We start from the raw sequence: 23,020 nt of genomic DNA on the forward strand, positions 1-23,020 counted from the left end.
TCCGAGGGTCCGAGGGAAATGGAGGGAGAGGGAGGGAGCGGGAGGAAAAGGGTCCAGACGAGAGGGAGGGAGAGGGCGGGAGAGGTTCCAGGGGAGAGGGAGGGAGAGGGAGGAAGAGGATCCAGGCGAGAGGGAGGGAGAAGGAGGGAGAGCGTCCAGGAGAGAGGGAAGGAGAGGGAGGGAGAGAGTCCAGACGAGAAGGAGGGAGAGGGAGGGAGAGGGAGCCAGACGAGAGGGAGGGAGAGGGCGGGAGAGGGTCCAGCGGCGAGGGAGGGAGAGGAAGGGAGAGGGTCCAGACGAGAAGGAGGGAGAGGGAGGGAGAGGGTCCAGGCGAGAGGGAGGGAGAGGGCGGGAGAGGGTCCGGGGGAGAGGGAGGGAGAGGGAGGGAGAGGGTCCAGAGGAGAAGGAGGGAGAGGAAGGGAGAGGGTCCAGGCGAGAGGGAGGGAGAGGGAGGCAGAGGGAGGCAGAGGGAGGGAGAGGGTCCAGGGGAGAGGGAGGGAGAGGGAGGGAGAGGGTCTAGACGAGAAGGAGGGAGAGGGAGGGAGAGGGTCCAGGCGAGAGGGAGGGAGAGGGCGGGAGAGGGTCCGGGGGAGAGGGAGGGAGAGGGAGGGAGAGGGTCCAGACGAGAAGGAGGGAGAGGGAGGGAGAGGGTCCAGGCGAGAGGGAGGGAGAAGAATGGAGAGGGTCCAGGGGAGAGGGAGGGAGAAGGAGGGAGAGGGTCCAGACGAGAGGGAGGCAGAGGGAGGCAGAGGGGGGGAGAGGCAGGGAGAGGGTCCGAGGGAGAGTGAGGGAGAGGAAGGGTGAGGCTCCAGGCGACAGGGAGGGAGATGGATAGAGAGGGTCCAGTGGAGAAGGAGGGAGAGGGACAGAGAGGTTCCAGGCGAGAGGGAGGGGAGGGAGGTAGAGGGTCCAGGACAGAGGGAGAGAGAGGGAAGGAGAGGGTCCAGACGAGAGGGAGGGAGAGGGACAGAGAGGTTCCCGGCGAGAGGGGGGGAGAGGGGGGGAGAGGTTCCAGGAGAGAGGGAGGGAGAGGGTACAGGCGAGAGGGAGGGAGAGGGAGGTAGACGGAGGGAGAGGGAGGGAGAGGGTCCAGGAGAGAGGGAGGGAGAGGAAGGGAGAGGCTGCAGGGGAGAGGAAGGGAGAGGCAGGGAGAGGTTGCAGGTGAGAGGGAGGGAGTGGGTAAAGGAGAAAAGGAAGGAGAGGGAGAGAGAGGGTGCAGGCGAGAGGGAGGCAGAGGGAGGAGAGGGAGGGAGAGGGTCCAGGCGAGGGGGGAGGGAGAGGAATGGAGAGGGTCCGAGGGAAATGGAGGGAGAGGGAGGGAGAGGCTGCAGGGGAGAGGGAGGGAGAGGCAGGGAGAGGGTCCAGACGTGAAGGAGGGAGAGGGAGGGAGAGGGTCCAGGGGAGAGGGAGGGAGAGGGAGGAAGAGGGTCCAGGCGAGAGGGAGGAGAGGGAGGGAGAGGGTCCAGACGAGGGGGGAGGGAGTGGAATGGAGAGGGTCCGAGGGAAATGGAGGGAGAGGGAGGAAGAGGGAGGGAGAGGGTCCAGACGAGAGAGAGGGAGAGGGCGGGAGAGGGTCCAGGGGAGAGGGAGGGAGAGTGAGAGAGAGGGTCCAGACGAGAGGGAAGGGAGAGGGAGGCAGCGGGAGGGAGAGGGAGGGAGAGGGTCCAGACGAGAAGGAGGGCGAGGGAGGCAGAGGGAGGGAGAGGGAGGGAGAGGGTCCAGGCGAGGGGGAGGGAGAAGGAGGGAGAGGGTCCAGGAGAGAGGGATGGAGAGGGAGGGAGACGGTCCAGACGAGAGGGAGGGAGAGGGTGGTAGACGGAGGGAGAGGGAGGGAGAGGGTCCAGACGAGAGGGAGGGAGAGGGAGGCAGACGGAGGGAGAGGGAGGGAGAGGGAGGGAGAGGGAGCCAGACGAGAGGGAGGGAGAGGAATGGAGAAGGTCCAGGCGAGAGGGAGGGAGAGGAAAGGAGAGGGTCCAGGCGAGAGGGAGGGAGAGGGAGGGAGATGATCCAGAGGAGAGGGAGGGAGAGGAAAGGAGAGGGGCCTGGCGAGCGGGCGGGAGAGGGAGGCAGACGGAGGGAGAGGGAGAGAGAGGGTCCAGACGAGAGGGAGGGAGAGGGAGGCAGACGGAGGGAGAGGGAGGGAGAGGGTCCAGACGAGAGGGAGGGAGAGGAATGGAGAGGGTCCGAGGGAAATGGAGGGAGAGGGAGGGAGAGGGCGGGAGAGGGTCCAGGGGAGAGGGAGGGAGAGGGAGGGAGAGGGTCCAGGCGAGAGGGAGGGAGAGGAAAGGAGAGGGTCCAGGCGAGAGGGAGGGAGAGGAATGGAGAAGGTCCAGGCGAGAGGGAGGGGGAGGAAAGGAGAGGGGCCAGGCGAGAGGGAGGGAGAGGGAGGCAGACGGAGGGAGAGGGAGGGAGAGGGTCCAGGCGAGAGGGAGGGAGAGGGATGTAGACGGAGGGAGAGGGAGGGAGAGGGTCCAGACGAGGGGGAGGGAGAGGAATGGAGAGGGTCCGAGGGAAAGGGAGGGAGAGGGAGGGAGAGGGTCCAGGCGAGAGGGAGGAGAGGGAGGGAGAGGGTCCAGACGAGGGGGGAGGGAGTGGAATGGAGAGGGTCCGAGGGAAATGGAGGGAGAGGGAGGGAGAGGGAGGAAGAGGGTCCAGACGAGAGGGAGGGAGAGGGCGGGAGAGGGTCCAGGGGAGAGGGAGGGAGAGGGAGGGAGAGAGTCCAGACGAGAAGGAGGGAGAGGGAGGGAGAGGGTCCAGGCGAGAGGGAGGGAGAGGGCGGGAGAGGGTCCGGGGGAGAGGGAGGGAGAGGGAGGGAGAGGGTCCAGACGAGAAGGAGGGAGAGGGTGGCAGACGGAGGGAGAGGGAGGGAGAGGGTCCAGGCGAGAGGGAGGGAGAGGGAGGCAGACGGAGGGAGAGGGAGGGAGAGGGAGGGAGAGGGAGCCAGACGAGAGGGAGGGAGAGGAATGGAGAAGGTCCAGGCGAGAGGGAGGGAGAGGAAAGGAGAGGGGCCAGGCGAGAGGGAGGGAGAGGGAGGGAGACGGAGGGAGAGGGAGGGAGAGGGTCCAGGCGAGAGGGAGGGAGAGGGAGGTAGACGGAGGGAGAGGGAGGGAGAGGGTCCAGGAGAGAGGGAGGGAGAGGAAGGGAGAGGCTGCAGGGGAGAGGAAGGGAGAGGCAGGGAGAGGGTGCAGGTGAGAGGGAGGGAGTGGGTAAAGGAGAAAAGGAAGGAGAGGGAGAGAGAGGGTGCAGGCGAGAGGGAGGCAGAGGGAGGAGAGGGAGGGAGAGGGTCCAGGCGAGGGGGGAGGGAGAGGAATGGAGAGGGTCCGAGGGAAATGGAGGGAGAGGGAGGGAGAGGCTGCAGGGGAGAGGGAGGGAGAGGCAGGGAGAGGGTCCAGACGTGAAGGAGGGAGAGGGAGGAAGAGGGTCCAGGCAAGAGGGAGGGAGAGGGCGGGAGAGGGTCCAGACGACAAGGAGGGAGAGGGAGGGAGAGGGTCCAGACGACAAGGAGGGAGAGGGAGGGAGAGGGTCCAGGCGAGAGGGAGGGAGAGGGCGGGAGAGTTTCCAGGGGAGAGGGAGGGAGAGTGAGAGAGAGGGTCCAGACGAGAGGGAAGGGAGAGGGAGGCAGCGGGAGGGAGAGGGAGAGAGAGGGTCCAGACGAGAAGGAGGGAGAGGGAGGCAGAGGGAGGGAGAGGGAGGGAGAGGGTCCAGGAGAGAGGGAGGGAGAGGAATGGAGAGGGTCCAGGCGAGAGGGAGGGAGAAGGAGGGAGAGGGTCCAGACGAGAGGGAGGGAGAGGGAGGCAGACGGAGGGAGAGGGAGGTAGACGGAGGGAGAGGGAGGGAGAGGGTCCAGGAGAGAGGGAGGGAGAGGAAGGGAGAGGCTGCAGGGGAGAGGAAGGGAGAGGCAGGGAGAGGGTGCAGGTGAGAGGGAGGGAGTGGGTAAAGGAGAAAAGGAAGGAGAGGGAGAGAGAGGGTGCAGGCGAGAGGGAGGCAGAGGGAGGAGAGGGAGGGAGAGGGTCCAGGCGAGGGGGGAGGGAGAGGAATGGAGAGGGTCCGAGGGAAATGGAGGGAGAGGGAGGGAGAGGCTGCAGGGGAGAGGGAGGGAGAGGCAGGGAGAGGGTCCAGACGTGAAGGAGGGAGAGGGAGGAAGAGGGTCCAGGCAAGAGGGAGGGAGAGGGCGGGAGAGGGTCCAGACGACAAGGAGGGAGAGGGAGGGAGAGGGTCCAGACGACAAGGAGGGAGAGGGAGGGAGAGGGTCCAGGCGAGAGGGAGGGAGAGGGCGGGAGAGTTTCCAGGGGAGAGGGAGGGAGAGTGAGAGAGAGGGTCCAGACGAGAGGGAAGGGAGAGGGAGGCAGCGGGAGGGAGAGGGAGAGAGAGGGTCCAGACGAGAAGGAGGGAGAGGGAGGCAGAGGGAGGGAGAGGGAGGGAGAGGGTCCAGGAGAGAGGGAGGGAGAGGAATGGAGAGGGTCCAGGCGAGAGGGAGGGAGAAGGAGGGAGAGGGTCCAGACGAGAGGGAGGGAGAGGGAGGCAGACGGAGGGAGAGGGAGGGAGAGGGAGGGAGAGGGAGGGAGAGAGAGCCAGACGAGAGGGAGGGAGAGGAATGGAGAAGGTCCAGGCGAGAGGGAGGGAGAGGAAATGAGAGGGTCCAGGCGAGAGGGAGGGAGAGGGAGGGAGATGATCCAGAGGAGAGGGAGGGAGAGGAAAGGAGAGGGGCCTGACGAGCGGGCGGGAGAGGGAGGCAGCGGGAGGGAGAGGGAGAGAGAGGGTCCAGACGAGAAGGAGGGAGAGGGAGGCAGAGGGAGGGAGAGGGAGGGAGAGGGTCCAGGAGAGAGGGAGGGAGAGGAATGGAGAGGGTCCGAGGGAAATGGAGGGAGAGGGAGGGAGAGGGCGGGAGAGGGTCCAGGGGAGAGGGAGGGAGAGGCAGGGAGAGGGTCCGAGGGAGAGTGAGGGAGAGGAAGGGTGAGGCTCCAGGCGACAGGGAGGGAAATGGATAGAGAGGGTCCAGTGGAGAAGGAGGGAGAGGGACAGAGAGGTTCCAGGCGAGAGGGAGGGGAGGGAGGTAGAGGGTCCAGGACAGAGGGAGAGAGAGGGAAGGAGAGGGGCCAGACGAGAGGGAGGGAGAGGGAGGCAGACGGAGGGAGAGTGAGGGAGAGGGTCCAGACGAGAGGGAGGGAGAGGGAGGGAGAGGCTGCAGGGGAGAGGGGGGAGAGGCAGGGAGAGGGTGCAGGTGAGAGGGAGGGAGTGGGTAAAGGAGAAAAGGAGGGAGAGGGAGAGAGAGGGAGGGAGGCAGAGGGAGGCAGAGGGAGGAGAGGGAGGGAGAGGGTCCAGACGAGGGGGGAGGGAGAGGAATGGAGAGGGTCCGAGGGAAATGGAGGGAGAGGGAGGGAGAGGGAGGAAGAGGGTCCAGACGAGAGGGAGGGAGAGGGCGGGAGAGGGTCCAGGGGAGAGGGAGGGAGAGGGAGGGAGAGGGTCCAGACGAGAAGGAGGGAGAGGGAGGGAGAGGGTCCAGGCGAGAGGGAGGGAGAGGGCGGGAGAGGGTCCGGGGGAGAGGGAGGGAGAGGGTCCAGACGAGAAGGAGGGAGAGGGAGGGAGAGGGTCCAGGCGAGAGGGAGGGAGAGGAATGGAGAGGGTCCAGGCGAGAGGAAGGGAGAAGGAGGGAGAGGGTCCAGACGAGAGGGAGGGAGAGGGAGGGAGAGGCAGGCAGAGGGTCCGAGGGAGAGGGAGGGAGAGGAAGGGAGAGGGTTCGAGGGAAATGGAGGGAGGGGGAGGAGAGGGTGCCGGAGAGAGGGAGGGAGCGGGAAGGAGAGGGTCTAGGCGAGAGGGAGGGAGAGGGACAGAGAGGGTCCAGGGGAGAGGGAGGGAGAGGGAGAAAGAGGGTCCAGGTGACAGGGAAGGAGAGGGCGGGAGAGGTTCCAGCCGAGAGGAAGGGAGAGGGAGGAAGAGGGAGGGAGAGGGAGGGAGAGGGTACAGGAGAGAGGGAGGGAGCGGGAGGGAGAGGGTCCAGGGGAGAGGGAGGGAGTGGGACAGAGAGGGTCCAGGGGAGAGGGAGGGAGTGGGACAGAGAGGGTCCAGGCGAGAGGGAAGGAGAGGGCGGGAGAGGTTCCAGCCGAGAGGAAGGGAGATGGAGGAAGAGGGAGGGAGAGGGAGGGAGAGGGTACAGGAGAGAGGGAAGGAGAGGGAGGGAGAGAGTCCAGACGAGAAGGAGGGAGAGGGAGGAAGAGGGAGGGAGAGGGAGGGAGAGGTTCCAGGCGAGAGGGAGGGAGAGGAAGGTAGAGGGTCCGAGGGTCCGAGGGAAATGGAGGGAGAGGGAGGGAGCGGGAGGAAAAGGGTCCAGACGAGAGGGAGGGAGAGGGCGGGAGAGGTTCCAGGGGAGAGGGAGGGAGAGGGAGGAAGAGGATCCAGGCGAGAGGGAGGGAGAAGGAGGGAGAGCGTCCAGGAGAGAGGGAAGGAGAGGGAGGGAGAGAGTCCAGACGAGAAGGAGGGAGAGGGAGGGAGAGGGAGCCAGACGAGAGGGAGGGAGAGGGCGGGAGAGGGTCCAGCGGCGAGGGAGGGAGAGGAAGGGAGAGGGTCCAGACGAGAAGGAGGGAGAGGGAGGGAGAGGGTCCAGGCGAGAGGGAGGGAGAGGGCGGGAGAGGGTCCGGGGGAGAGGGAGGGAGAGGGAGGGAGAGGGTCCAGAGGAGAAGGAGGGAGAGGAAGGGAGAGGGTCCAGGCGAGAGGGAGGGAGAGGGAGGCAGAGGGAGGCAGAGGGAGGGAGAGGGTCCAGGGGAGAGGGAGGGAGAGGGGAGGGAGAGGGTCTAGACGAGAAGGAGGGAGAGGGAGGGAGAGGGTCCAGGCGAGAGGGAGGGAGAGGGCGGGAGAGGGTCCGGGGGAGAGGGAGGGGAGAGGGAGGGAGAGGGTCCAGACGAGAAGGAGGGAGAGGGAGGGAGAGGGTCCAGGCGAGAGGGAGGGAGAAGAATGGAGAGGGTCCAGGGGAGAGGGAGGGAGAAGGAGGGAGAGGGTCCAGACGAGAGGGAGGCAGAGGGAGGCAGAGGGGGGGAGAGGCAGGGAGAGGGTCCGAGGGAGAGTGAGGGAGAGGAAGGGTGAGGCTCCAGGCGACAGGGAGGGAGATGGATAGAGAGGGTCCAGTGGAGAAGGAGGGAGAGGGACAGAGAGGTTCCAGGCGAGAGGGAGGGGAGGGAGGTAGAGGGTCCAGGACAGAGGGAGAGAGAGGGAAGGAGAGGGTCCAGACGAGAGGGAGGGAGAGGGACAGAGAGGTTCCCGGCGAGAGGGGGGGAGAGGGGGGGAGAGGTTCCAGGAGAGAGGGAGGGAGAGGGTACAGGCGAGAGGGAGGGAGAGGGAGGTAGACGGAGGGAGAGGGAGGGAGAGGGTCCAGGAGAGAGGGAGGGAGAGGGAGGGCTGCAGGGGAGAGGAAGGGAGAGGCAGGGAGAGGTTGCAGGTGAGAGGGAGGGAGTGGGTAAAGGAGAAAAGGAAGGAGAGGGAGAGGAGAGGGTGCAGGCGAGAGGGAGGCAGAGGGAGGAGAGGGAGGGAGAGGGTCCAGGCGAGGGGGGAGGGAGAGGAATGGAGAGGGTCCGAGGGAAATGGAGGGAGAGGGAGGGAGAGGCTGCAGGGGAGAGGGAGGGAGACGGCAGGGAGGGGAGGTCCAGACGTGAAGGAGGGAGAGGGAGGGAGAGGGTCCAGGGGGAGAGGGAGGGAGAGGGAGGAAGAGGGGTCCAGGCGAGAGGGAGGAGAGGGGAGAGGGTCCAGACGAGGGGGGAGGGAGTGGAATGGAGAGGGTCCGAGGGAAATGGAGGGAGAGGGAGGAAGAGGGAGGGAGAGGGTCCAGACGAGAGAGAGGGAGAGGGCGGGAGAGGGTCCAGGGGAGAGGGAGGGAGAGTGAGAGAGAGGGTCCAGACGAGAGGGAAGGGAGAGGGAGGCAGCGGGAGGGAGAGGGAGGGAGAGGGTCCAGACGAGAAGGAGGGCGAGGGAGGCAGAGGGAGGGAGAGGGAGGGAGAGGGTCCAGGCGAGGGGGAGGGAGAAGGAGGGAGAGGGTCCAGGAGAGAGGGATGGAGAGGGAGGGAGACGGTCCAGACGAGAGGGAGGGAGAGGGTGGTAGACGGAGGGAGAGGGAGGGAGAGGGTCCAGACGAGAGGGAGGGAGAGGGAGGCAGACGGAGGGAGAGGGAGGGAGAGGGAGGGAGAGGGAGCCAGACGAGAGGGAGGGAGAGGGACAGAGATGTTCCCGGCGAGAGGGGGGGAGAGGGGGGGAGAGGTTCCAGGAGAGAGGGAGGGAGAGGGTACAGGCGAGAGGGAGAGAGAGGGCGGGAGAAGGACCTCGGAGAGAGACGGAGAGGGAGGGAGAGGATCCAGGGGAGAGGGAAGGAGATGATCCAGATAAGAGGGGCGGGAGAGGGAGGGAGAGGGAGGGAGAGGGTCCGAGGGACAGGGAGGGAGAGGGCGGGAGAGGGTCCAGGCGAGAGGGAGGGAGAGGGAGGGAGATAATCCAGAGGAGAGGGAGGGAGAGGAAAGGAGAGGGTCCAGGCGAGAGGGAGGGAGAGGGAGGGAGACGGAGGGAGAGGGAGCGAGGGGGTCCAGGCGAGAGGGAGGGAGAGGAGTGGAGAGGGTCCGAGGGAAAGGGAGGGAGAGGGAGGGAGAGGGTCCGAGGGACAGGGAGGGAGAGGGAGGGAGATGATCCAGAGGAGAGGGAGGGAGAGGAAAGGAGAGGGGCCAGGCGAGAGGGCGGGAGAGGGAGGCAGACGGAGGGAGAGGGAGAGAGAGGGTCCAGGCGAGAGGGAGGGAGAGGAATGGAGAGGGTCCAGGCAAGAGGGAGGGAGAAGGAGGGAGAGGGTCCAGACGAGAAGGAGGGAGAGGGAGGCAGCGGGAGGGAGACGGACAGAGAGGGTCCAGACGAGAAGGAGGGAGAGGGAGGCAGAGGGAGGGAGAGGGAGGGAGAGGGTCCAGGCGAGAGGGAGGGAGAGGAATGGAGAGGGTCCAGGCGAGAGGGAGGGAGAAGGAGGGAGAGGGTCCACACGAGAGGGAGGGAGAGGGAGGGAGAGGGGGGAGAGGCAGGGAGATGGTCCGAGGGAGAGGGAGGGAGAGGAATGGAGAGGGGTTCGAGGGAAATGGAGGGAGGGGGATTAGAGGGTGCAGGGGAGAGGGAGGGAGCGGAAGGGAGAGGGTCCATGCGAGAGGGAGGGAGAGGGACAGAGAGGGTTCAGGGAAGAGGGAGAAAGAGGGTCCAGGCGACAGGGAAGGAGAGGGCGGGAGAGGTTCCAGCCGAGAGGAAGGGAGAGGGAGGAAGGGGGAGGGAGAGGGACAGAGAGGGTACAGGAGAGAGGGAAGGAGAGGGAGGGAGAGAGTCCAGACGAGAAGGAGGGAGAGGGAGGCAGAGGGAGGGAGAGGGAGGGAGAGGGTCCAGGCGAGAGGGAGGGAGAGGAATGGAGAGGGCACGAGGGAAATGGAGGGAGAGAGAGGGACAGGGAGGAAGAGGGTCCAGACGAGAGGGAGGGAGAGGGCGGGAGAGGCTGAAGGGGAGAGGGAGGAAGAGGGAGGGAGAGGGTCCAGACGAGAAGGAGGGAGAGGGAGGGAGAGGGTCCAGGCGAGAGGGAGGGAGAGGGCAGGAGAGCGTCCAAGGGAGAGGGAGAGAGAGGAATGGAGAAGGGCCAGGGGAGAGGGAGGGAGAGGAAAGGAGAGGGGCCAGGCGAGAGGGAGGGCGAGGGAGGCAGACGGAGGGAGATGGAGGGAGAGGGTCCAGACGAGAGGGAGGGAGAGGAGTGGAGAGGGTCCAGGGGAGAGGGAGGGAGAGTGAGAGAGAGGGTCCAGACGAGAGGGAAGGGAGAGGGAGGCAGCGGGAGGGAGAGGGAGAGAGAGGGTCCAGACGAGAAGGAGGGAGAGGGAGGCAGAGGGAGGCAGAGGGAGGGAGAGGGTCCAGGAGAGAGGGAGGGAGAAGGAGAGAGAGGGTCCAGACGAGAGGGAGGGAGAGGGAGGGAGTGGGTCCAGACGAGAAGGAGGGAGAGGGAGGGAGAGGCTGCAGGGGACAGGAAGGGAGAGGCAGGGAGAGGGTGCAGGTGAGAGGGAGGGAGTGGGTAAAGGAGAAATGGAGGGAGAGGGAGAGAGAGGGTCCAGACGAGAAGGAGGGAGAGGGAGGCAGAGGGAGGGAGAGGGAGGGAGAGGGAGGGAGAGGGTCCAGACGAGAGGGAGGGAGAGGAAGGGAGAGGCTGCAGGGGACAGGAAGGGAGAGGCAGGGAGAGGGTGCAGGTGAGAGGGAGGGAGTGGGTAAAGGAGAAATGGAGGGAGAGGGAGAGAGAGGGTGCAGGCGAGAGGGAGGCAGAGGGAGGAGAGGGAGGGAGAGGGTCCAGGCGAGGGGGGAGGGAGAGGAATGGAGAGGGTCCGAGGGAAATGGAGGGAGAGGGAGGGAGAGGGAGGGAGAGGGTGCAGACGAGAGGGAGGGAGAGGGCGGGAGAGGCTGCAGGGGAGAGGGAGGGAGAGACAGGGAGAGGGTCCAGACGTGAAGGAGGGAGAGGGAGGGAGAGGGTCCAGGGGAGAGGGAGGGAGAGGGAGGAAGAGGGTCCAGGCAAGAGGGAGGGAGAGGGCGGGAGAGGGTCCAGACGAGAAGGAGGGAGAGGGAGGAAGAGGGTCCAGACGAGAGGGAGGGAGAGGGCGGGAGAGGCTGAAGGGGAGAGGGAGGGAGAGGGAGGGAGAGGGTCCAGACGAGAAGGAGGGAGAGGGAGGGAGAGGGTCCAGGCAGGAGGGAGGGAGAGGGCAGGAGAGGGTCCAGGGGAGAGGGAGGGAGAGGAATGGAGAAGGGCCAGGGGAGAGGGAGGGAGAGGAAAGGAGAGGGGCCAGGCGAGAGGGAGGGAGAGGGAGGCAGACGGAGGGAGATGGAGGGAGAGGGTCCAGACGAGAGGGAGGGAGAGGAGTGGAGAGGGTCCAGGGGAGAGGGAGGGAGAGGGAGGGAGTGGGTCCAGACGAGAAGGAGGGAGAGGGAGGCAGCGGGAGGGAGAGGGAGAGAGAGGGTCCAGACGAGAAGGAGGGAGAGGGAGGCAGAGGGAGGGAGAGGGAGTGAGAGGGAGGGAGAGGGTCCAGACGAGAGGGAGGGAGAGGAAGGGAGAGGCTGCAGGGGAGAGGGGGGAGAGGCAGGGAGAGGGTGCAGGTGAGAGGGAGGGAGTGGGTAAAGGAGAAAAGGAGGGAGAGGGAGAGAGATGGTGCAGGCGAGAGGGAGGCAGAGGGAGGAGAGGGAGGGAGAGGGTCCAGACGAGGGGGGAGGGAGAGGAATAGAGAGGGCCGGAGGGAAATGGAGGGAGAGGGAGGGAGAGGGAGGAAGAGGGTGCAGACGAGAGGGAGGGAGAGGGCGGGAGAGGCTGCAGGGGAGAGGGAGGGAGAGGCAGGGAGAGGGTCCAGACGTGAAGGAGGGAGAGGGAGGGAGAGGGTCCAGGGGAGAGGGAGGGAGAGGGAGAAAGAGGGTCCAGGCAAGAGGGAGGGAGAGGGCGGGAGAGGGTCCAGACGAGAAGGAGGGAGAGGGAGGGAGAGGGTCCAGGCGAGAGGGAGGGAGAGGGCGGGAGAGTTTCCAGGGGAGAGGGAGGGAGAGTGAGAGAGAGGGTCCAGACGAGAGGGAAGGGAGAGGGAGGCAGCGGGAGGGAGAGGGAGAGAGAGGGTCCAGACGAGAAGGAGGGAGAGGGAGGCAGAGGGAGGGAGAGGGAGGGAGAGGGTCCAGGAGAGAGGGAGGGAGAGGAATGGAGAGGGACCAGGCGAGAGGGAGGGAGAAGGAGGGAGAGGGTCCAGACGAGAGGGAGGGAGAGGGAGGGAGAGGGTCCAGACGAGAGGGAGGGAGAGGGTGGCAGACGGAGGGAGAGGGAGGGAGAGGGTCCAGAAGAGAGGGAGGGAGTGGGAGGCAGACGGAGGGAGAGGGAGAGAGAGGGAGGGAGAGAGAGCCAGACGAGAGGGAGGGAGAGGAATGGAGAAGGTCCAGGCGAGAGGGAGGGAGAGGAAAGGAGAGGGGCCAGGCGAGAGGGAGGGAGAGGGAGGCAGACGGAGGGAGAGGGAGGGAGAGGGTCCAGGCGAGAGGGAGGGAGAGGGATGTAGACGGAGGGAGAGGGAGGGAGAGGGTCCAGACGAGGGGGAGGGAGAGGAATGGAGAGGGTCCGAGGGAAAGGGAGGGAGAGGGAGGGAGAGGGTCCAGGCGAGAGGGAGGAGAGGGAGGGAGAGGGTCCAGACGAGGGGGGAGGGAGTGGAATGGAGAGGGTCCGAGGGAAATGGAGGGAGAGGGAGGAAGAGGGAGGGAGAGGGTCCAGACGAGAGAGAGGGAGAGGGCGGGAGAGGGTCCAGGGGAGAGGGAGGGAGAGTGAGAGAGAGGGTCCAGACGAGAGGGAAGGGAGAGGGAGGCAGCGGGAGGGAGAGGGAGGGAGAGGGTCCAGACGAGAAGGAGGGCGAGGGAGGCAGAGGGAGGGAGAGGGAGGGAGAGGGTCCAGGCGAGAGGGAGGGAGAAGGAGGGAGAGGGTCCAGACGAGAGGGACGGAGAGGGAGCGAGACGGTCCAGACGAGAGGGAGGGAGAGGGAGGCAGACGGAGGGAGAGGGAGGGAGAGGGTCCAGACGAGAGGGAGGGAGAGGGAGGCAGACGGAGGGAGAGGGAGGGAGAGGGAGGGAGAGGGAGCCAGACGAGAGGGAGGGAGAGGAATGGAGAAGGTCCAGGCGAGAGGGAGGGAGAGGAAAGGAGAGGGTCCAGGCGAGAGGGAGGGAGAGGGAGGGAGATGATCCAGAGGAGAGGGAGGGAGAGGAAAGGAGAGGGGCCTGGCGAGCGGGCGGGAAAGGGAGGCAGACGGAGGGAGAGGGAGAGAGAGGGTCGAGACGAGAGGGAGGGAGAGGGAGGCAGACGGAGGAGAGGGAGGGAGAGGGTCCAGACGAGAGGGAGGGAGAGGAATGGAGAGGGTCCGAGGGAAATGGAGGGAGAGGGAGGGAGAGGGCGGGAGAGGTTCCAGGGGAGAGGGAGGGAGAGGGAGGAAGAGGATCCAGGCGAGAGGGAGGGAGAAGGAGGGAGAGCGTCCAGGAGAGAGGGAAGGAGAGGGAGGGAGAGAGTCCAGACGAGAAGGAGGGAGAGGGAGGGAGAGGGAGCCAGACGAGAGGGAGGGAGAGGGCGGGAGAGGGTCCAGCGGCGAGGGAGGGAGAGGAAGGGAGAGGGTCCAGACGAGAAGGAGGGAGAGGGAGGGAGAGGGTCCAGGCGAGAGGGAGGGAGAGGGCGGGAGAGGGTCCGGGGGAGAGGGAGGGAGAGGGAGGGAGAGGGTCCAGAGGAGAAGGAGGGAGAGGGAGGGAGAGGGTCCAGGCGAGAGGGAGGGAGAGGGAGGCAGAGGGAGGCAGAGGGAGGGAGAGGGTCCAGGGGAGAGGGAGGGAGAGGGAGGGAGAGGGTCCAGACGAGAAGGAGGGAGAGGGAGGGAGAGGGTCCAGGCGAGAGGGAGGGAGAGGGCGGGAGAGGGTCCGGGGGAGAGGGAGGGAGAGGGAGGGAGAGGGTCCAGACGAGAAGGAGGGAGAGGGAGGGAGAGGGTCCAGGCGAGAGGGAGGGAGAGGAATGGAGAGGGTCCAGGCGAGAGGGAGGGAGAAGGAGGGAGAGGGTCCAGACGAGAGGGAGGGAGAGGGAGGCAGAGGGGGGGAGAGGCAGGGAGAGGGTCCGAGGGAGAGTGAGGGAGAGGAAGGGTGAGGCTCCAGGCGACAGGGAGGGAGATGGATAGAGAGGGTCCAGTGGAGAAGGAGGGAGAGGGACAGAGAGGTTCCAGGCGAGAGGGAGGGGAGGGAGGTAGAGGGTCCAGGACAGAGGGAGAGAGAGGGAAGGAGAGGGGCCAGACGAGAGGGAGGGAGAGGGACAGAGAGGTTCCCGGCGAGAGGGGGGGAGAGGGGGGGAGAGGTTCCAGGAGAGAGGGAAGGAGAGAGTACAGGCGAGAGGGAGGGAGAGGGCGGGAGAAGGACCTCGGGAGAGAGACGGAGAGGGAGGGAGAGGATCCAGGGGAGAGGGAAGGAGATGATCCAGATAAGAGGGCGGGAGAGGGAGGGAGAGGGAGGGAGAGGGTCCGAGGGACAGGGAGGGAGAGGGCGGGAGAGGGTCCAGGCGAGAGGGAGGGAGAGGGAGGGAGATAATCCAGAGGAGAGGGAGGGAGAGGAAAGGAGAGGGTCCAGGCGAGAGGGAGGGAGAGGGAGGTAGACGGAGGGAGAGGGAGCGAGGGGGTCCAGGCGAGAGGGAGGGAGAGGAATGGAGAGGGTCCGAGGGAAAGGGAGGGAGAGGGAGGGAGAGGGTCCGAGGGACAGGGAGGGAGAGGGAGGGAGATGATCCAGAGGAGAGGGAGGGAGAGGAAAGGAGAGGGGCCAGGCGAGAGGGCGGGAGAGGGAGGCAGACGGAGGGAGAGGGAGAGAGAGGGTCCAGGCGAGAGGGAGGGAGAGGAATGGAGAGGGTCCAGGCAAGAGGGAGGGAGAAGGAGGGAGAGGGTCCAGACGAGAAGGAGGGAGAGGGAGGCAGCGGGAGGGAGACGGACAGAGAGGGTCCAGACGAGAAGGAGGGAGAGGGAGGCAGAGGGAGGGAGAGGGAGGGAGAGGGTCCAGGCGAGAGGGAGGGAGAGGAATGGAGAGGGTCCAGGCGAGAGGGAGGGAGAAGGAGGGAGAGGGTCCACACGAGAGGGAGGGAGAGGGAGGGAGAGGGGGGAGAGGCAGGGAGATGGTCCGAGGGAGAGGGAGGGAGAGGAATGGAGAGGGTTCGAGGGAAATGGAGGGAGGGGGAGGAGAGGGTGCAGGAGAGAGGGAGGGAGCGGAAGGGAGAGGGTCCATGCGAGAGGGAGGGAGAGGGACAGAGAGGGTTCAGGGAAGAGGGAGAAAGAGGGTCCAGGCGACAGGGAAGGAGAGGGCGGGAGAGGTTCCAGCCGAGAGGAAGGGAGAGGGAGGAAGGGGGAGGGAGAGGGACAGAGAGGGTACAGGAGAGAGGGAAGGAGAGGGAGGGAGAGAGTCCAGACGAGAAGGAGGGAGAGGGAGGCAGAGGGAGGGAGAGGGAGGGAGAGGGTCCAGGCGAGAGGGAGGGAGAGGAATGGAGAGGGCACGAGGGAAATGGAGGGAGAGAGAGGGACAGGGAGGAAGAGGGTCCAGACGAGAGGGAGGGAGAGGGCGGGAGAGGCTGAAGGGGAGAGGGAGGAAGAGGGAGGGAGAGGGTCCAGACGAGAAGGAGGGAGAGGGAGGGAGAGGGTCCAGGCGAGAGGGAGGGAGAGGGCAGGAGAGCGTCCAAGGGAGAGGGAGAGAGAGGAATGGAGAAGGGCCAGGGGAGAGGGAGGGAGAGGAAAGGAGAGGGGCCAGGCGAGAGGGAGGGCGAGGGAGGCAGACGGAGGGAGATGGAGGGAGAGGGTCCAGACGAGAGGGAGGGAGAGGAGTGGAGAGGGTCCAGGGGAGAGGGAGGGAGAGTGAGAGAGAGGGTCCAGACGAGAGGGAAGGGAGAGGGAGGCAGCGGGAGGGAGAGGGAGAGAGAGGGTCCAGACGAGAAGGAGGGAGAGGGAGGCAGAGGGAGGCAGAGGGAGGGAGAGGGTCCAGGAGAGAGGGAGGGAGAAGGAGGGAGAGGGTCCAGACGAGAGGGAGGGAGAGGGAGGGAGTGGGTCCAGACGAGAAGGAGGGAGAGGGAGGCAGCGGGAGGGAGAGGGAGAGAGAGGGTCCAGACGAGAAGGAGGGAGAGGGAGGCAGAGGGAGGCAGAGGGAGGGAGAGGGAGGGAGAGGGAGGGAGAGGGTCCAGACGAGAGGGAGGGAGAGGAAGGGAGAGGCTGCAGGGGACAGGAAGGGAGAGGCAGGGAGAGGGTGCAGGTGAGAGGGAGGGAGTGGGTAAAGGAGAAATGGAGGGAGAGGGAGAGAGAGGGTGCAGGCGAGAGGGAGGCAGAGGGAGGAGAGGGAGGGAGAGGGTCCAGGCGAGGGGGGAGGGAGAGGAATGGAGAGGGTCCGAGGGAAATGGAGGGAGAGGGAGGGAGAGGGAGGGAGAGGGTGCAGACGAGAGGGAGGGAGAGGGCGGGAGAGGCTGCAGGGGAGAGGGAGGGAGAGACAGGGAGAGGGTCCAGACGTGAAGGAGGGAGAGGGAGGGAGAGGGTCCAGGGGAGAGGGAGGGAGAGGGAGGAAGAGGGTCCAGGCAAGAGGGAGGGAGAGGGCGGGAGAGGGTCCAGACGAGAAGGAGGGAGAGGGAGGGAGAGGGTCCAGGCGAGAGGGAGGGAGAGGGCGGGAGAGGCTGAAGGGGAGAGGGAGGGAGAGGGAGGGAGAGGGTCCAGATGAGAAGGAGGGAGAGGGAGGGAGAGGGTCCAGGCAGGAGGGAGGGAGAGGGCAGGAGAGGGTCCAGGGGAGAGGGAGGGAGAGGAATGGAGAAGGGCCAGGGGAGAGGGAGGGAGAGGAAAGGAGAGGGGCCAGGCGAGAGGGAGGGAGAGGGAGGCAGACGGAGGGAGATGGAGGGAGAGGGTCCAGACGAGAGGGAGGGAGAGGAGTGGAGAGGGTCCAGGGGAGAGGGAGGGAGAGGGAGGGAGTGGGTCCAGACGAGAAGGAGGGAGAGGGAGGCAGCGGGAGGGAGAGGGAGAGAGAGGGTCCAGACGAGAAGGAGGGAGAGGGAGGCAGAGGGAGGGAGAGGGAGGGAGAGGGAGGGAGAGGGTCCAGACGAGAGGGAGGGAGAGGAAGGGAGAGGCTGCAGGGGACAGGAAGGGAGAGGCAGGGAGAGGGTGCAGGTGAGAGGGAGGGAGTGGGTAAAGGAGAAAAGGAGGGAGAGGGAGAGAGAGGGTGCAGGCGAGAGGGAGGCAGAGGGAGGAGAGGGAGGGAGAGGGTCCAGACGAGGGGGGAGGGAGAGGAATGGAGAGGGCCCGAGGGAAATGGAGGGAGAGGGAGGGAGAGGGAGGAAGAGGGTGCAGACGAGAGGGAGGGAGAGGGCGGGAGAGGCTGCAGGGGAGAGGGAGGGAGAGGCAGGGAGAGGGTCCAGACGTGAAGGAGGGAGAGGGAGGGAGAGGGTCCAGGGGAGAGGGAGGGAGAGGGAGAAAGAGGGTCCAGGCAAGAGGGAGGGAGAGGGCGGGAGAGGGTCCAGACGAGAAGGAGGGAGAGGGAGGGAGAGGGTCCAGGCGAGAGGGAGGGAGAGGGCGGGAGAGTTTCCAGGGGAGAGGGAGGGAGAGTGAGAGAGAGGGTCCAGACGAGAGGGAAGGGAGAGGGAGGCAGCGGGAGGGAGAGGGAGAGAGAGGGTCCAGACGAGAAGGAGGGAGAGGGAGGGAGAGGGTCCAGACGAGAGGGAGGGAGAGGGTGGCAGACGGAGGGAGAGGGAGGGAGAGGGTCCAGACGAGAGGGAGGGAGTGGGAGGCAGACGGAGGGAGAGGGAGAGAGAGGGAGGGAGAGAGAGCCAGACGAGAGGGAGGGAGAGGAATGGAGAAGGTCCAGGCGAGAGGGAGGGAGAGGAAAGGAGAGGGGCCAGGCGAGAGGGAGGGAGAGGGAGGCAGACGGAGGGAGAGGGAGGGAGAGGGTCCAGGCGAGAGGGAGGGAGAGGGATGTAGACGGAGGGAGAGGGAGGGAGAGGGTCCAGACGAGGGGGAGGGAGAGGAATGGAGAGGGTCCGAGGGAAAGGGAGGGAGAGGGAGGGAGAGGGTCCAGGCGAGAGGGAGGAGAGGGAGGGAGAGGGTCCAGACGAGGGGGGAGGGAGTGGAATGGAGAGGGTCCGAGGGAAATGGAGGGAGAGGGAGGAAGAGGGAGGGAGAGGGTCCAGACGAGAGAGAGGGAGAGGGCGGGAGAGGGTCCAGGGGAGAGGGAGGGAGAGTGAGAGAGAGGGTCCAGACGAGAGGGAAGGGAGAGGGAGGCAGCGGGAGGGAGAGGGAGGGAGAGGGTCCAGACGAGAAGGAGGGCGAGGGAGGCAGAGGGAGGGAGAGGGAGGGAGAGGGTCCAGGCGAGAGGGAGGGAGAAGGAGGGAGAGGGTCCAGACGAGAGGGACGGAGAGGGAGGGAGACGGTCCAGAGGAGAGGGAGGGAGAGGGAGGCAGACGGAGGGAGAGGGAGGGAGAGGGTCCAGGCGAGAGGGAGGGAGAGGGAGGCAGACGGAGGGAGAGGGAGGGAGAGGGAGGGAGAGGGAGCCAGACGAGAGGGAGGGAGAGGAATGGAGAAGGTCCAGGCGAGAGGGAGGGAGAGGGAGGGAGATGATCCAGAGGAGAGGGAGGGAGAGGAAAGGAGAGGGGCCTGGCGAGCGGGCGGGAGAGGGAGGCAGACGGAGGGAGAGGGAGAGAGAGGGTCCAGACGAGAGGGAGGGAGAGGGAGGCAGACGGAGGGAGAGGGAGGGAGAGGGTCCAGAGGAGAGGGAGGGAGAGGAATGGAGAGGGTCCGAGGGAAATGGAGGGAGAGGGAGGGAGAGGGAGGGAGAGGGTCCAGGGGAGAGGGAGGGAGAGGGAGGGAGAGGGTCCAGGCGAGAGGGAGGGAGAGGAAAGGAGAGGGTCCAGGCGAGAGGGAGGGAGAGGAATGGAGAAGGTCCAGGCGAGAGGGAGGGAGAGGAAAGGAGAGGGGCCAGGCGAGAGGGAGGGAGAGGGAGGCAGACGGAGGGAGAGGGAGGGAGAGGGTCCAGGCGAGAGGGAGGGAGAGGGATGTAGACGGAGGGAGAGGGAGGGAGAGGGTCCAGACGAGGGGGAGGGAGAGGAATGGAGAGGGTCCGAGGGAAAGGGAGGGAGAGGGAGGGAGAGGGTCCAGGCGAGAGGGAGGGAGAGGGAGGGAGAGGGTCCAGACGAGGGGGGAGGGAGTGGAATGGAGAGGGTCCGAGGGAAATGGAGGGAGAGGGAGGGAGAGGGAGGAAGAGGGTCCAGACGAGAGGGAGGGAGAGGGCGGGAGAGGGTCCAGGGGAGAGGGAGGGAGAGGGAGGGAGAGGGTCCAGACGAGAAGGAGGGAGAGGGAGGGAGAGGGTCCAGGCGAGAGGGAGGGAGAGGGCGGGAGAGGGTCCGGGGGAGAGGGAGGGAGAGGGAGGGAGAGGGTCCAGACGAGAAGGAGGGAGAGGGTGGCAGACGGAGGGAGAGGGAGGGAGAGGGTCCAGGCGAGAGGGAGGGAGAGGGAGGCAGACGGAGGGAGAGGGAGGGAGAGGGAGGGAGAGGGAGCCAGACGAGAGGGAGGGAGAGGAATGGAGAAGGTCCAGGCGAGAGGGAGGGAGAGGAAAGGAGAGGGGCCAGGCGAGAGGGAGGGAGAGGGAGGCAGACGGAGGTAGAGGGAGGGAGAGGGTCCAGGCGAGAGGGAGGGAGAGGGAGGTAGACGGAGGGAGAGGGAGGGAGAGGGTCCAGGAGAGAGGGAGGGAGAGGAAGGGAGAGGCTGCAGGGGAGAGGAAGGGAGAGGCAGGGAGAGGGTGCAGGTGAGAGGGAGGGAGTGGGTAAAGGAGAAAAGGAAGGAGAGGGAGAGAGAGGGTGCAGGCGAGAGGGAGGCAGAGGGAGGAGAGGGAGGGAGAGGGTCCAGGCGAGGGGGGAGGGAGAGGAATGGTGAGGGTCCGAGGGAAATGGAGGGACAGGGAGGGAGAGGCTGCAGGGGAGAGGGAGGGAGAGGCAGGGAGAGGGTCCAGACGTGAAGGAGGGAGAGGGAGGGAGAGGGTCCAGACGAGAGGGAGGGAGAGGGAGGGAGAGGGTCCAGGGGAGAGGGAGGGAGAGTGAGAGAGAGGGTCCAGGGGAGAGGGAGGGAGAGTGAGGCAGCGGGAGGGAGAGGGAGAGAGAGGGTCCAGACGAGAAGGAGGGAGAGGGAGGCAGAGGGAGGGAGAGGGAGGGAGAGGGTCCAGGAGAGAGGGAGGGAGAGGAATGGAGAGGGTCCAGGCGAGAGGGAGGGAGAAGGAGGGAGAGGGTCCAGACGAGAGGGAGGGAGAGGGAGGCAGACGGAGGGAGAGGGAGGGAGAGGGAGGGAGAGGGAGGGAGAGGGAGCCAGACGAGAGGGAGGGAGAGGAATGGAGAAGGTCCAGGCGAGAGGGAGGGAGAGGAAATGAGAGGGTCCAGGCGAGAGGGAGGGAGAGGGAGGGAGATGATCCAGAGGAGAGGGAGGGAGAGGAAAGGAGAGGGGCCTGGCGAGCGGGCGGGAGAGGGAGGCAGACGGAGGGAGAGTGAGAGAGAGGGTCCAGACGAGAGGGAGGGAGAGGGAGGCAGACAGAGGGAGCGGGAGGGAGAGGGTCCAGACGAGAGGGAGGGAGAGGAATGGAGAGGGTCCGAGGGAAATGGAGGGAGAGGGAGGGAGAGGGCGGGAGAGGGTCCAGGGGAGAGGGAGGGAGAGGCAGGGAGAGGGTCCGAGGGAGAGTGAGGGAGAGGAAGGGTGAGGCTCCAGGCGACAGGGAGGGAAATGGATAGAGAGGGTCCAGTGGAGAAGGAGGGAGAGGGACAGAGAGGTTCCAGGCGAGAGGGAGGGGAGGGAGGTAGAGGGTCCAGGACAGAGGGAGAGAGAGGGAAGGAGAGGGGCCAGACGAGAGGGAGGGAGAGGGAGGCAGACGGAGGGAGAGTGAGGGAGAGGGTCCAGACGAGAGGGAGGGAGAGGCTGCAGGGGAGAGGGGGGAGAGGCAGGGAGAGGGTGCAGGTGAGAGGGAGGGAGTGGGTAAAGGAGAAAAGGAGGGAGAGGGAGAGAGAGGGTGCAGGCGAGAGGGAGGGAGAGGAATGGAGAGGGTCCGAGGGAAATGGAGGGAGAGGGAGGGAGAGGGCGGGAGAGGGTCCAGGGGAGAGTGAGGGAGAGGGTCCAGACGAGAGGGAGGGAGAGGAATGGAGAGGGTCCGAGGGAAATGGAGGGAGAGGGAGGGAGAGGGCGGGAGAGGGTCCAGACGAGAAGGAGGGAGAGGGAAGGAGAGGGTCCAGGCGAGAGGGAGGGAGAGGAATGGAGAGGGTCCAGGCGAGAGGGAGGGAGAAGGAGGGAGAGGGTCCAGACGAGAGGGAGGGAGAGGGAGGCAGAGGGGGGGAGAGGCAGGGAGAGGGTCCGAGGGAGAGTGAGGGAGAGGAAGGGTGAGGCTCCAGGCGACAGGGAGGGAAATGGATAGAGAGGGTCCAGTGGAGAAGGAGGGAGAGGGACAGAGAGGTTCCAGGCGAGAGGGAGGGGAGGGAGGTAGAGGGTCCAGGACAGAGGGAGAGAGAGGGAAGGAGAGGGGCCAGACGAGAGGGAGGGAGAGGGAGGCAGACGGAGGGAGAGTGAGGGAGAGGGTCCAGACGAGAGGGAGGGAGAGGGAGGGAGAGGCTGAAGGGGAGAGGGGGGAGAGGCAGGGAGAGGGTGCAGGTGAGAGGGAGGGAGTGGGTAAAGGAGAAAAGGAGGGAGAGGGAGAGAGAGGGTGCAGGCGAGAGGGAGGCAGAGGGAGGAGAGGGAGGGAGAGGGTCCAGACGAGGGGGGAGGGAGAGGAATGGAGAGGGTCCGAGGGAAATGGAGGGAGAGGGAGGGAGAGGGAGGAAGAGGGTCCAGACGAGAGGGAGGGAGAGGGCGGGAGAGGGTCCAGGGGAGAGGGAGGGAGAGGGAGGGAGAGGGTCCAGACGAGAAGGAGGGAGAGGGAGGGAGAGGGTCCAGGCGAGAGGGAGGGAGAGGGCGAGAGAGGGTCCGGGGGAGAGGGAGGGAGAGGGTCCAGAGGAGAAGGAGGGAGAGGGAGGGAGAGGGTCCAGGCGAGAGGGAGGGAGAGGAATGGAGAGGGTCCAGGCGAGAGGGAGGGAGAAGGAGGGAGAGGGTCCAGACGAGAGGGAGGGAGAGGGAGGGAGAGGGGTGGAGAGGCAGGCAGAGGGTCCGAGGGAGAGGGAGGGAGAGGAAGGGAGAGGGTTCGAGGGAAATGGAGGGAGGGGGAGGAGAGGGTGCCGGAGAGAGGGAGGGAGCGGGAAGGAGAGGGTCTAGGCGAGAGGGAGGGAGAGGGACAGAGAGGGTCCAGGGGAGAGGGAGGGAGAGGGAGAAAGAGGGTCCAGGCGACAGGGAAGGAGAGGGCGGGAGAGGTTCCAGCCGAGAGGAAGGGAGAGGGAGGAAGAGGGAGGGAGAGGGAGGGAGAGGGTACAGGAGAGAGGGAGGGAGCGGGAGGGAGAGGGTCCAGGGGAGAGGGAGGGAGTGGGACAGAGAGGGTCCAGGGGAGAGGGAGGGAGAGGGAGAAAGAGGGTCCAGGTGAGAGGGAAGGAGAGGGCGGGAGAGGTTCCAGCCGAGAGGAAGGGAGAGGGAGGAAGGGGGAGGGAGAGGGACAGAGAGGGTACAGGAGAGAGGGAAGGAGAGGGAGGGAGAGAGTCCAGACGAGAAGGAGGGAGAGGGAGGAAGAGGGAGGGAGAGGGAGGGAGAGGTTCCAGGCGAGAGGGAGGGAGAGGAAGGTAGAGGGTCCGAGGGTCCGAGGGAAATGGAGGGAGAGAGAGGGAGCGGGAGGAAAAGGGTCCAGACGAGAGGGAGGGAGAGGGCGGGAGAGGTTCCAGGGGAGAGGGAGGGAGAGGGAGGAAGAGGATCCAGGCGAGAGGGAGGGAGAAGGAGGGAGAGCGTCCAGGAGAGAGGGAAGGAGAGGGAGGGAGAGAGTCCAGACGAGAAGGAGGGAGAGGGAGGGAGAGGGAGCCAGACGAGAGGGAGGGAGAGGGCGGGAGAGGGTCCAGCGGCGAGGGAGGGAGAGGAAGGGAGAGGGTCCAGACGAGAAGGAGGGAGAGGGAGGCAGACGGAGGGAGAGGGAGAGAGAGGGAGGGAGAGAGAGCCAGACGAGAGGGAGGGAGAGGAATGGAGAAGGTCCAGGCGAGAGGGAGGGAGAGGAAAGGAGAGGGGCCAGGCGAGAGGGAGGGAGAGGGAGGCAGACGGAGGGAGAGGGAGGGAGAGGGTCCAGGCGAGAGGGAGGGAGAGGGATGTAGACGGAGGGAGAGGGAGGGAGAGGGTCCAGACGAGGGGGAGGGAGAGGAATGGAGAGGGTCCGAGGGAAAGGGAGGGAGAGGGAGGGAGAGGGTCCAGGCGAGAGGGAGGAGAGGGAGGGAGAGGGTCCAGACGAGGGGGGAGGGAGTGGAATGGAGAGGGTCCGAGGGAAATGGAGGGAGAGGGAGGAAGAGGGAGGGAGAGGGTCCAGACGAGAGAGAGGGAGAGGGCGGGAGAGGGTCCAGGGGAGAGGGAGGGAGAGTGAGAGAGAG

The sequence above is a fragment of the Struthio camelus genome, chromosome W, assembly GCF_040807025.1.
Source record: "Struthio camelus isolate bStrCam1 chromosome W, bStrCam1.hap1, whole genome shotgun sequence".
Taxonomy (NCBI): Eukaryota; Metazoa; Chordata; class Aves; order Struthioniformes; family Struthionidae; genus Struthio; species Struthio camelus.